The 13,634-nt window shown below is 37.3% G+C and overlaps 1 protein-coding gene across 4 annotated transcripts in view; it reads left to right on the top strand.

The window, feature by feature from the left end:
• Positions 1-13,634, top strand: part of LOC121735861 (atrial natriuretic peptide receptor 1) — a 231,816-nt gene that overhangs the window by 132,384 nt on the left and 85,798 nt on the right. The window lies entirely within an intron of this gene.

Genomic DNA, 13,634 nt, shown 5'->3' with positions numbered 1-13,634 from the left:
CCCTTAATTGTAATTTTATTATAATATTATACTTAAATATTGAAGTAAACATATAAGTAAGGCTTTTGTGAAAATATCAAGTGCCTACCTGTTGCCATTATTGATATCGAGCAGAAAAGGCCAAAAAAATCACGTTTGTTGTATGGGAGTCCCCTTTAAAAATAATTTTTATTTTATTTTTAGTATTTGTTGTTAAAGCGGCAACAGATATACACAAATACTGAAAATTTCAAAACTCTAGCTATAGCGGTTCTTGAGATATGGCCTGGAGACAGACAGACGGACAGACAGACATCGAAGTCTCATGAATAGAGTCCCGTTTTCACCCTTTGGGTACGTAACCCTAAAAATGAATTATAAAATCAACAATTTTGGGTCAGTCGCCCCCTTAACACAACCTTTTTAAAATATTTCGAATATTAAGTACTTACTTATTTTTTGCCCCAACCGAGTGATTCGTATATTTGATGATTTTTGAACGTTATAAAATAATAAAATTATTACTATGTTTTACTAATTAATATATACCTTATTACGTATTGTTTAAATAAGTAAAATAATTTGCGAATGAAACTGCTTTAGTCGCGTTAAAAGTTAAGAGTCAGTGTAGGTAAAGCACGTCATCGCCTATGCCGTGGCCGCACATGCGTCCATCGTATGAACTATGAAGCTTCGTGCTAATGAGACGATACCATTGGACGATACACGCAGATCGTCCAATGGTATGGTTTTAACTTTTAAGCACGAAGCACTACGTAGGTGCGGCCCGGGCATTAGAAGTATTAATTAAGGCGCAGCTTTTTAATTCCACGTATTTTATTATTTATAAGTTCAAAAGTATATTTAAAACCATCGCTCAACGAAATTAGTAAAATGATTATGATGCTATTAGGAATATTATAAGCATAATAATTATTTAAATGTATATTATAAGCAGATGGGGAATACGTATTAAATATATATATTTTTTTATGAAATAAGGGGGCAAACGAGCAAACGGGTCTCCTGATGGAAAGCAACTTCCGTCGCCCATGGACACTCGCAGCATCAGAAGAGCTGCATGTGCGTTGCCGGCCTTTTAAGAGGGAATAGGGTAATAGGGGAGGGTAGGGAAGGGAAGGGAATAGGGGAGGGTAGGAAAGGGAATAGGGTAGGGGATTGGGCCTCCGGTAAACTCACTCCCTCAGCGAAACACAGCGCAAGCGCTGTTTCACGCCGGTTTTCTGTGAGAACGTGGTATTTCTCCGGTAGAGCCGGCCCATTCGTGCCGAAGCATGACTCTCCCACGTATATATTACCTATATTTTAGCAAGCCAATAGAATTCATCTTAATGTAGGTCTCATTGAGAAAGTTATAATATGGCAATAATATTTATATTTTTAGCAATAAGTATTTATATTTATATCTTTATTATACCAGCTTTAGACCTAATATTAATTAATGCTAAAATTACCATAATTGTGATTTGTGATGTAAAAAATACACGTGACACATCCGTGGTTTTGCTCCGAGACTCTATAGTCTCGGAGGTCCTATGACCTGTAAAAGCTGTAACTTGGCATGAATGCACGTCATATTAATGGTGCCCACAAAACGGTATAATATAAGATCTTAAAAAAAAATCTTAGGTATGCTACAGCAGCAGCAAATCACACGTGGGAGAGCCATTCTTCGGCACGAATGGGCCGGCTTGACCGGAGAAATAGCACTTTCTCACAGAAAACCGGCGTGAAACAGCGCTTGCGCGCTGTGTTTCGCCAAGTGAGTGAGTTTACCGGAGGCCCAATCCCCTACTCTATTCCCTTCCCTACCCTCCCCTATTCCCTTCCCTTCCCTACCCTCTCCTATTACCTTATTCCCTCTTAAAGGGCCGGCAACGCACCTGCAGCTCTTCTGATGCTGCGAGTGTCCATGGGCGACGGAAGTTGCTTTCCATCAAGTGACCCGTTTGCTCGTTTGCCCCCTTATTTCATAAAAAAATGAGTGAAATAAACACACCTACTTACTACTTTTTAATAACACGAAGTCCGCAAAATTGAAACAAATTCGCAGGCAACAGCTGTTTTTTTTTTTAAGTATGTAGGTACCTAATAAAAATTAATTATTTGCGTAATCGCTAATCGACCTTAGGTCAAAGACTTAAGGTGCATTTTCATCGCATCATAAATTTTAATGTAAATTCATTATAATGTAACATAAAACTGGCATATCATTAGCTGTGGCAATGGAAACACACAAAATAATTCTTCGCTAAATTCGAATTTCAAATAATTAAGGCGCTATCAGACGTGCGCGTGTTCTTATAACGTATGGGAAAACACGCGCGCAGCACGCGCTGAACCCGCGCAGAGCCCGCGCGCGTGTTTCCCATACGCTATAGTACACCCCGCGCAGAACACGCGTAGAACACGCGCACGTCTGATCGCGCCCCGAAACAGATTATATCAGTACTACATAATATTATAAAATAAATAAAAAGTTGTTGTTACATTCATGTAGGTTTAAATATTTCCTCTCTCATAGTATAGTGTCTACACTATAATCCATCAAGCATTTATAATTGTACACTGAGATGATATTGCTTGTCTCAAAATCGTAAATTATTATTAATCGCTACTTACAATTCTTTCTACTTTACGGTGACATAAAAATAACGTGTGAAATCTAATGCTAAGTACTCACATACGGTTTTGCTCAATCGATAACGTCGACAAAACCCGCGGCTCGGGATTTCGTCCACACATTCAGCATTGCTCGATAGTTTTATTCTAAATCGAGATAGTTAATTCCATCGAACCGGCTCGATGCGAGCCTTCGAGCGGCTCGATGCGAGCCTTCGAGCTGTCAGTTTTGCAGTCCACGCAATAATTAGGTATCACTCGATTTGGTGTAAAACTATCGAGCAAAACCGCATGTGAGTACTTAGCATATAAGTGAGGGTGAGAACGAGTGTAAAAAAAACCGGCAAAATGTGAGTTTCCGCGGATGTACTTGATAGGTCTCATTCATCAACGCTTGATTGATCAGTATTTCGTGGCAGTGGCAGTACAAACATTGACAAGCCACAAACGGTCATGTGCGAGTCGGATCGCGCGAGAAGGGTTTTGTACTGTTTGCTAGTAACTAAAACTAAAATTTTAATTTCATAAAAATGGAAGCAACTATAATATTTGTTTTCTATAATTGTTTTTAGTTTTTGTTGTTATTGCGGCAACAGAAATATAATAAAATTTGGGAAAAATGCTTTAATATTGTTGTGGTTATTTAACCACGATAGCAGTTGAAATTTTCACAAATTTTATGTTTCTGTATGTGTCTAAATAGATACAGCTGCATACAGACGGACAGCGAAGTCTTAATAGTAACTAATTTTTACCTTTCCAAAACGGAACCCTAAAAATAGGTACTCATTTTTATAATAGAGGTACAAATAGGGACCTTTCCAAAACGGAACCCTAAAAATAGGGACTCATTTTTATAATAGAGGTACAAATAGGGACCTTTCCAAAACGGAACCCTAAAAATAGGGACTCATTTTTATAATAGAGGTACAAATAGGGACCTCTCCAAACCGGAACCCTAAAAAGCCGTGATTCCATTCCACTTTATCGCTATTTTTGGGGCACTCTAGCGTGGTTATGTTTTTACTGCCCTGACCCCAGCCACAGAATATACAGTGTGTAACAAAAACTAGTGATAATACTTTAGGGTGTGTACATGTTTCTTGTAGAGAGTTCACTGTGAAAGTAGCAGCTCTGAAAGACGAACACTTTTTTTCACTTTTGTATGGGCAGGGGCCCGAGCATCACGAGTTTCCCCATACAAAAGTGAAAAAAAAATTTAGTCTTTCAGCGCTGCTACTTTCACAGTGAACTCTCTACAAGGAACATGTACACACCCTAAAGTATTATCACTTGTTTTTGTTACACCCTGTATAATAGTACTGCCCCAGCTTAGGCTCTTATGGTGCCAAAAACGGGCTATTTATAGAACGATTATATTTTATTGAGGTTGGTTTCTTGCGATAACGTCGTATCTCGTAAGTAAAAACCCGCCAAGTGTGTGTCGGGCCACGCACAATATAGGGTTCCGTAGTACCGCTAGTTTTTTTAAATTTTTTGTATGGGCAATGAACGTACATTTATAACGTGTTTACTCTACTAACAACATCATCTCAGTTACTCTCAAAGGAATTTGAACGAAAAGTTCCTTTATACTTGGTCGAATTCATTTTTATTAGTTGATCCACTGTTACTCAATGTTATCAATAACTTATGAAGTCTTCTTAACCGTGACAGTTTTTTGCTGGCGTTCTATACATTTTTGCTTAGTACTTACCGATTGTGTAATGCTTATGTTATTTTATTAACTATCATTATCTGTATGTTGCTTAGACAACTATAAGAGCCAGTCCACACGGTGCGTTGCGTCAGCGTTGTGTCGACGCAGCGCTGCCGTTTGACACATAGCGAGACAGTACTTCAGCCCGGACCAACGCCTACAACTCTACAAGGCGCAGGTTCGGCCTCATATGGAATATTGTTCTCATCTCTGGGCAGGGGCGCCAAAATACCAACTGCTCCCTCTGGATCGTATCCAACGAAGGGCTGCTCGAATTGTTGACTGCCATAGTGTTTCAAACAGCTTGGACCCCCTGGAATTACGCCGAGATGTAGCTTCACTCTGCATCCTCTATCGGTTGTATCACGGGGAGTGCTCTGAGGAATTGTTCGGAATCATACCACCTGCAACTTTTCGCTATCGTCCCACGCGAAAAACATACCATCCTCATCACCTTGATGGCAGTCTACCACAGTGCGTTTTTCGCGTAACTTTCTGCCGCGCACTGTAAAACTCTGGAATGAACTGTCACCAGCAGTTTTCCGGACCGATACGACCTGCAAACCTTCAAGAAAAGAGCGTATTCCCTCTTAAAAGGCTGGCAACGCACCTGCAGCTCTTCTGATGTTGCGAGTGTCCATGGGCGACGGTAGTTACTTACCATCAGGTGACCCGTTTGCTCGTTTGCCCCTTATTTAATAAAAAAAAAAAAAAAACCGGCCACACGGGCGCTGCGCCATCGCAGCGTTATTACGAAGCTGTCTCTTTTACTTAACACACTAGGTCGAAATTGTATTTTAAATTACTGATGACACACTATGCCGAAATGACGTCGCGTTACATTGTATGCGTAGCGCATTACTGGCGTAATCATGCCGAACTTCGGCCGCGTTTTTTCGGCCTAGTGTGTTTAGACACTAAGGCCGGTATAAAAAGTCAGTACTTAAGATGCGACCCGGTCTCAAGACGCGCTTCAGCTCTGTGATTGGTACACATTTTGACAGCCAACTAATCACAGAGCCTCAACCGTGTCTTGAGACCGAGATGCATCTTGAGTACTGACTATTTATACCAGCCTTAACGTCAACACCCTTCGTCTTGGGGGCTGCTGTCCGTCATGTGTGCGTTGCGACGACGCAGGGCGCCGTGTAGACTGGCTCTTAGACGCAGATTATCTAGTCTTTTCTCTCGCCATATAAAGTCTTCCCAGACGCTTATTTTTATGATTTTTCACAGTCCATGTAATAAAATCTGTTCTTTGGTTTAAGCATAATTGCGAAATAGACACAGTAAGTTTCGTATTATTTATAAGCTTTACGCAAACAAACAAAATATTTAGCTATATAATATAAAACTGGCTGCTCCGTTTACCGCAAAGGCCGAAGATAAATTACTATATTATAATATTAAAAAGTGTAAAATTAATTGTTTTTCGATGATCTTTCCTCCAACTATAAATAAATTCACGACAGTGTCACAGTATAGCAATATTGTCATATTGCTATACTGTAACATTGTGCAGATTCGATTCCTAGGTAATTATCAAATTAAGGGATAAAAGAGAGGTGCCATATTAATTTTATTATTAAAAATCCAATAGTTTGTCTGTCTGCCACCTTTTCCATAAAATTTGATAATCTATTTTGAGTCTTGAAACCGACATTGGAATTTTTATAGCTGCAAAATGTATGGCTCAGGAGCTACGAATAATAAAAACTAAGGAATCGTAACTCCCATACTATTACCGTTTTAAATTTGGTTCCTTTTGATCTGTCATGTAACGTCAGCCTAGCACCGCTCAAGGTCACCTAAATATTGCAAATGTATTGATATGTGTACCTAAGGTACACTTTTTTGACAAGTACTGTGGAGCATGTTTTTTGACGGAGTTACTTTTCCTTAGTTTTTATTATTCGTAGCTCAGGAGCCATACATCTTTGGACCAAAAATTATTTCAAAATAACGCAGGCGGCGACGGACGGCGGTTAGGCTTTTACTAACCTAACCGCCGTACTCAGAGACATACAGTCCTCCCAAATTAATAATGCGCATGCAAATCTTCGCTAATTGTCGTAGCCACGAAAACACCCGAATCTGTGAAAAGTAAGCAGTGTTGCCAACTATGGGGATTTCCCACAAAATTTAGTGGGAAAAATGATTACTTCGTGAATATTTCAAGTGCCTATGTGTTGCAGTTATTGATATCGAGCAAAAAATAGCAAAAAATCACGTTTGTTGTGTGGGAGCCCCCCTTAAATATTTAATTTATTTTATTTTTAGTATTGTTTGTTATAGCTGCAACAGATATACATAATTTGTAAAAATTTCAGAAGTCTAGCTATAGCGGTTCTTGAGTTACAGCCTGGAGACACACAGACAGACGGACAGACATCGAAGTCTTAGTAATAGGGTCCCGTTTTTACACTTTGGGTACGGAACCCTAAAAAGTAGAAGTAATAGTTCTTACCGTAGGATTTTTAATATGGATGCAACATGCACTCTGACGTCATACAGATCGTAAAAATGTGTTATGATTACAAAACACGAGATAACAAAAAAAATCTAGAGTATTCTTTGAAAAAAGTGTTAAGATTGTATAAATGTATATTTTTTATACTAATTAATATCTATCGTGAGTCTGAGAATTTTATTAATTACTAGCTGTCCCGGTGAACTTCATGTCACTTTAAAACCTTCCCTGGACTTCTACAAATATTTTAAGACTAAAATCAGCCCAATCCGTTCAGCCGTTTTCGAGTTTTAGCGCGACTAACACAATTGGAAATCCATTTTTATATATATGTATAGATGATTATGTATTGAACTAAGCATCGATTAAGCATACTAAACTCAACAGATTAAAACCATAATCTATCGATATAAATAAAAATGATTTTTAAGTTTTGCTAGTCTCGCTAGAACTCGAGAACGGCTGTACAGAAATCAATATTTATTACGGCAATGACATATTTTAATTATTAATTTACTTTAAAGTAAAGAAGAGTTTGACAGAAAATTTATACAAGTACCAAAATCGACAAAATATCTCTCTGAGTATAGAAATAAGGGGGGCAAACGAGCAAACGGGTCACCTGATGGAAAGCAACTTCCGTCGCCCATGGACACTCGCAGCATCAGAAGAGCTGCAGGTGCGTTGCCGGCCTTTAAGAGGGAATAGGGGAGGGTAGGGAAGGGAAGGGATAGGGGAGGGTAGGGAAGGGAATAGGGTAGGGGATTGGGCCTCCGGTACACTCACTCACAACACAGCGCAAGCGCTGTTTCACGCCGGTTTTCTGTGAGAACGTGGTATTACTCCGGTCGAGCCGGCCCATTCGTGCTGAAGCATGGCTCTCCCACGTAATTTTTTTTTTAAATAAAAATTTTTAATAAGGCTTGGTAAAATTTTCTTTATGGCTTGGCTTATCTTATAACCCAAGCAGCAAAACAGTCGAATAAGGATTTTTTTACTCAGCCTTTAATCGTATAAGAGCCGGGTAACCGTTCATAAAACACCTATTTATCGTATAATAGCGGTTATCTCGACTATTTGGCAATATTTGCTAATGTGTGCTTTAAGGACGTCGAATAAACGTTTACAGCACTATGTTTTAGCCCTTTTACTCCACCTTTTAGCAGATGCTGAATTAATATGGCTAAAATACTCATTATTCGATCGTTTGATCTCTAACAGTCGTATAATAGCTGTAGAATAGATGATTCGCTGAATTGGGTGCTTTTATACAGCCGTTACTCAGCTATCTTTTATGTTTCTATAAAAGCTCTATAAACGCAATCGAATTGCTTATGGCAACATTGCTGCTGTTACTGCACGCTTACAGACTAACTCTTATAGTAGAATTAAAAACGTTCGTATAGGAGCTGTAGTGTAATTAAGAGCTGTTATACGATATTTACGAAGCGAACCCTAAATCCTGTTATCATGGCGACACCTTGTGCTATAAATGTGGTGACCAGCACTCTTACTCGAATGGAATAAGTTAGCTGTAACTGCAACTAGATTATCAATGTGGACAATGGCAGTAAAAAAATATATTTTAAGTAAATTTAATTATATTAATTAGTCTTCAAATTTAAGAAAATAGGCAGCGCATGAATGTTTATGTAAAAATGCCTTTGGGTTTATCAATAAAGCTTGTTGCGCATGATGTTTTGGAGTAGCTACACGAACAGTAAAAATAATCACATAATGATTTCTCAAAAACTTGATAATATAAATAAGGATTGAGATGTAGTTTAATAACTATAATTTTTTTACATTAAATTTATGTAGCACACAAGCTCGCACTCTTTACAGCACTAATTTGTCGAGTAAAAGCATTCTATTCGCTGTTATAGAACTAAAAAGGAGAATAAAAGCAATTCGTCTGCTATTATAGCACACTTTATCTGTATAATAGCAAATCAATTGCGTTTATTGAACTAAATATCCTATATACGCATTTTGGTTACTCTTAAAACTCTTTTAGTGTTTTCTACCACTTTTACTCAAATCTTACAGCATCTTTTTGTTGCTTACTCAGCGCTTATTCCACTTTAATAGGACTTTAGTCTGAATAATTTGCGCCTTTTTCGCGTCGAGTAAACGTTTACAGCACTTTTACTCGACTGTTTTAAGAACTTTTATAGAACTTAAAGCGAAAACAAGAACGTGCTCTCGACCATTATAGCACGTCCATTTGCTGCTTGGGAAGTTACTAGCTGTCCCGGCAAACGTTTCGATGCCATAGAAAGTATTTCGTCCGTATTATTTTATTGAAGTGACTAAATAAGTATGTCACCATGGCAACGTCCATCGCTATCCCGTCGGCCGTCGCACAAACAATGGTCGCCGTCAGTCTCGAGTTGTAATAATATTTTACTATTATTTATTCAACAAATTTTATTCAACAAATGCACTTATATACCTATAATAAGTGCCCAGTAGCCGATTCTCAGACCCACTGAATGCATATAAAATTTAGTTAAGCTCAGTAAAGCCGTTTCGGAGGAGTGCGCGGCCAAACATTGTGACACGAGAATTTTTATATATTAGATAACGATGACTTTATGAAAATTATATATTAAATTGTTATTATAAGCAACAAAATACGATTTATCATGAGTCGATGATTAATATACGAAGGGCTCATGTGGAGGGCTAACGAGCCATACGATACCTTTATCGTCCCTTATTCATTTCATGTAAGAATATTTCAAAAAATTGCTCCATTTTCGATAAAAATTAACATTTTAAAACTAAGACGGTACACTTTGTTTGATATAGGTTATGAAAAGTTTATCAAGGAAAAATTAAACGTATTTATTTCTACTAGAGATCGCCCAATGGTCGAAATTCGACCTTAGTCTTAACGACATTAGGACTATTACCTTATTTTCCTGTTCTGAGACTACTAGGTACCTATATTTTGTAAAAAAAAATTACTTTATCATATTTTTTTCAACTCTAGTCTCTGGGACTCAGCTGATCTCAGACTGGCCGTGTAAGCATTGTCTAATAGTATCTAAGATTCAATAAAAAAAAAAAAAAAACTATAATCTATTTTCAATTTGTCACCTTGTTGTCAACAGACTTCAACCATAAATAAAGGAGATAATTCGTATGTATAGGCTTGTCACTCAAAATCAAAAATCTGTCATTTTTAGGGTTCCGTACCTCAAAAGGAAAAAACGGAACCCTTATAGGATCACTTTGTTGTCCGTCTGTCCGTCCGTCCGTCTGTCAAGACCCTTTTTCTCAGGAACGCGTGGAGGTATGAAGCTGAAATTTATATCAATTACTCAGGTCTACTGTCCCTTGAAGCTGTGAAAAAATCAAACTTCTAAGCCAACGCAATCAAAAGATACAGCCGTTTATGCCGCAAATTTTCGACACTTGCAAGGGAATCAAAACCTACAGGGTGCTTCCCGTGAACTCAGAATCTTGAAATTTGGTACGAAGCAACGTCTTATAGCATAGATAAAGGAAAAATTACGAAAACCATAAATTTTTAGTTACATCACATAATATATTTTTTTTTAATAATTTTAAACTTACTACCCATTTCCTCATAAACGCGTAGAGGTATTAAATTGAAATTCATACCAAATACTCAGGTCTATAATACCTTTAAGCTGTCGGAACCCTCGGTGCGCGAGTCCGACTCGCACTTGGCCGGTTTTTTTGTGTGTGTGTTGTAGTGTGTGTAATGTTTTATTTGTTAAGATATGTATGATAAAAGCATGATTTCAAAATAATATTAGCTCGATGCACTCCTTCACCATATAAACTATAACTGTGCAAAATTTCATTCACCTACGTTTCCCCATTTTTCGTTAAAAGGGATACAAAGTTTTTTGGCTCACGTATTAATAAAAGTATATAGATAATAGGTTTAATGAAATCGATATTTTGTTTAATCAAGTTTCTTATATTAATTAACATGCGGTGTTATTTTTAATTTACTAGTTTACTGCACATAACGAATACCATAATAATGTTATGACGATTGTAATGTTATTTATCATACAATTAAGTTTTTGTTTCATTATGATCATTGAATATTATTATTAAGATCGTAATACCATAAAATAGTTAAACCACTCTGGTATCATTGTAGTATAATTATTTTTGGTAAGGCTTTGATCGATGCGCGGACTTGAAATTTACCTTTCTATGCTATTATAATATCAAATACATTATTAACTAAAAATAATATCAAAAATAAAATTCGAAATGCTTATTCCATTAAATTTCAATAAATATAAATTAATTAGAAAATTATGATCGTGAAAAACTTTAAAAAATATTGTATATTATGTTATTAAACTTACAACTCTTAACTCAATCTATGAATTACATAAAAATTACACACTTAAGTAAAGACGTTAATATTATTTCAAGCTATAAAATAATATTATTAATTTCAAATGTTTTTTTCCCTGTTAATTTGTTATTATTAACACGTCATTTACACATCTGCTTCTAATTTTTTTAACATGGCCAGATAAATAAGTTATTTAGGATTATAAAAACACATATTCCTCGTAAGGCAGCTTGTTCATTCATTGAATTAAAAAAAAAAATCCTAATAACTCTATTATTCCTATTATACAATACGATGCACTTTATGAGCCGTCAAGTCTTTGACTAGCTTAGGAACTCAGCTATAGTTTAAAAAAAACGGAGTCTAACGCAGCGTTTTCGTTAGCTCATCAATCAAAGGCTTCCTCTCCGGCTCGGTGGTCGCAGTCAGTGCCCCTACCATCTACCATGGGCGGTATCCAACTTTAATTATGGGCCATTAAAGTATTTTGGCTCGGAACCTGTTATTGAGGAAAACGTCTATTTTTAGAATAGATTTCAAGTTTGGCAAAAAACGCAATCATATTAAGTTGCGTCATACTGAATACGATATACACCTGTTATTGTGGTGTTAGCCTTATATTAAAATACAATTATTTTGTATTTTATAATGCAAGGTTCGTACGCAAATGTATGATATTATGTTTAAGTGTCTGAACACACTAGGCCGAAGTTACGCGGCGTAAATTCCGCATTTTAATATACAATACGTGGGAGAGCCATGCTTCGGCACGAATGGGCCGGCTCGACCGGATAAATACCACGTTCTCACAGAAAACCGGCGTGAAACAGCGCTTGCGCTGTGTTTCGCCGAGTGAGTGAGTTTACCGGAGGCCCAATCCCCTACCCTGTTCCCTTTCCTACCCTCCCCTATTCCCTTCCCTTCCCTACCCTCCCCTATTACCCTATTCCCTCTTAAAAGGCCGCCAACGCACATGCAGCTCTTCTGATGCTGCGAGTGTCCATGGGCGACGGAAGTTGCTTTCCATCAGGTGACCCGTTTGCTCGTTTGCCCCCTTATTTCATAAAAAAAAACTGCTTTAATACTAAATAGATAAGCAATTTTCACTAGTTTTATCATTTCACTGCCAAAAGAGTTCGAACCTTTTTGTATGGAGCGTGGCATACCTAATTAGTTTCAGGTACATAAAAGGGCATATTTTCGTGTATACCTATGAAAAATGCGTCAATCGACAGAGAAAATAATTAAAACAACAAAACTCTTTGACAAAATTTCGTAAATGTTATATTTTTTAAGGGCCTGTTTCACCGCTTCCTGATAAGGCTATCCACCAGTTAACTTGACAGACCAAGTATGGAGAATCTGTCAAAAAAGTTGTGAATAGCCTATGGATAGCCTTATTAGGAAGCGGTGAAACAGGCTCTTAATATTTTAGTTTATATATCTAAAATGTTATTTATTTTACATTTTAAAACTTAAATAACAACACTTCATATTTATTGTTTGTAAACATCTTTTATTTTGATTGGCGTATGTTTCATAGACACACCAAAATACGAAAGGTATGTCAAATAAGGTTAGTTGTTCTTTCGACACCAAAGTGTAAAAAAACAGAGTTGTGAAAAAGTCAACCTCAGTCAATGTACCATCGAGGAAGTTGATTCCTATGCAATTGACAGACCAACGTTATTTGGTCGAACATGTCAATTCAATGTTAATTGTGATCTGTCAGCTGGGTTTGACATAACGCGACCAAACTACTTAGGTCCCCATTTGCATAGGAATCAACTTATCTGATAGTACACAGTAAAAATTATTGGCTCGTAAAAATCTCATTTTATATTTTTCTGCTGACTCCGCTCTTGTGACGTTGATTGACAGATGTGATTTATGTAAAGGGCTACATTAAAGGGATCTTAAGCGAGAAAAATATTCGTATATCATTTTCTCGTAACAAAAGCCGTGTACAGGAAAAGGGTGCTTTATTATAAATGATATGATTATCAAAGATGTGTCATCCGGTTATATTTTAATATTTTTTTTTTATTTGTACTTATTTTAATTTACAATAATTAAAGATGTAAGTGGGTGAAGTGGATATACGTGGGAGAGCCATGCTTCGGCACAAATGGGCCGGCTCGAGCGGAGAAATACCACGTTCTCACAGAAAACCGACGTGAAACAGCGCTAGCGCTGTATTTCGCCGAGTGAGTGAGTTTACCGGAGGCCCAATCCACTATCCTATTCCCTTCCCTAGGGAATAGGATAGTGGAGAGAGGGCCCCTATCCTCCCCTATTACCCTATTCCCTCTTAAAAGGGCAGGCAACGCACCTGCAGCTCTTCTGATGCTGCGAGTGTCCATGGGCGACGGAAGTTGCTTTCCATCAGGTGACCCGTTTGCTCGTTTGCCCCCTTATTTAATTTTTTTTTTAAATAATATGTTATAACCAGTTATAACATAAGGGCA

The sequence above is a fragment of the Aricia agestis genome, chromosome 18 (assembly GCF_905147365.1).
Source record: "Aricia agestis chromosome 18, ilAriAges1.1, whole genome shotgun sequence".
Lineage (NCBI taxonomy): Eukaryota > Metazoa > Arthropoda > Insecta > Lepidoptera > Lycaenidae > Aricia > Aricia agestis.
The sequence above is the reverse complement of the archived record's forward strand: the minus strand, read 5'-3'. Positions and strand labels throughout refer to the sequence as shown.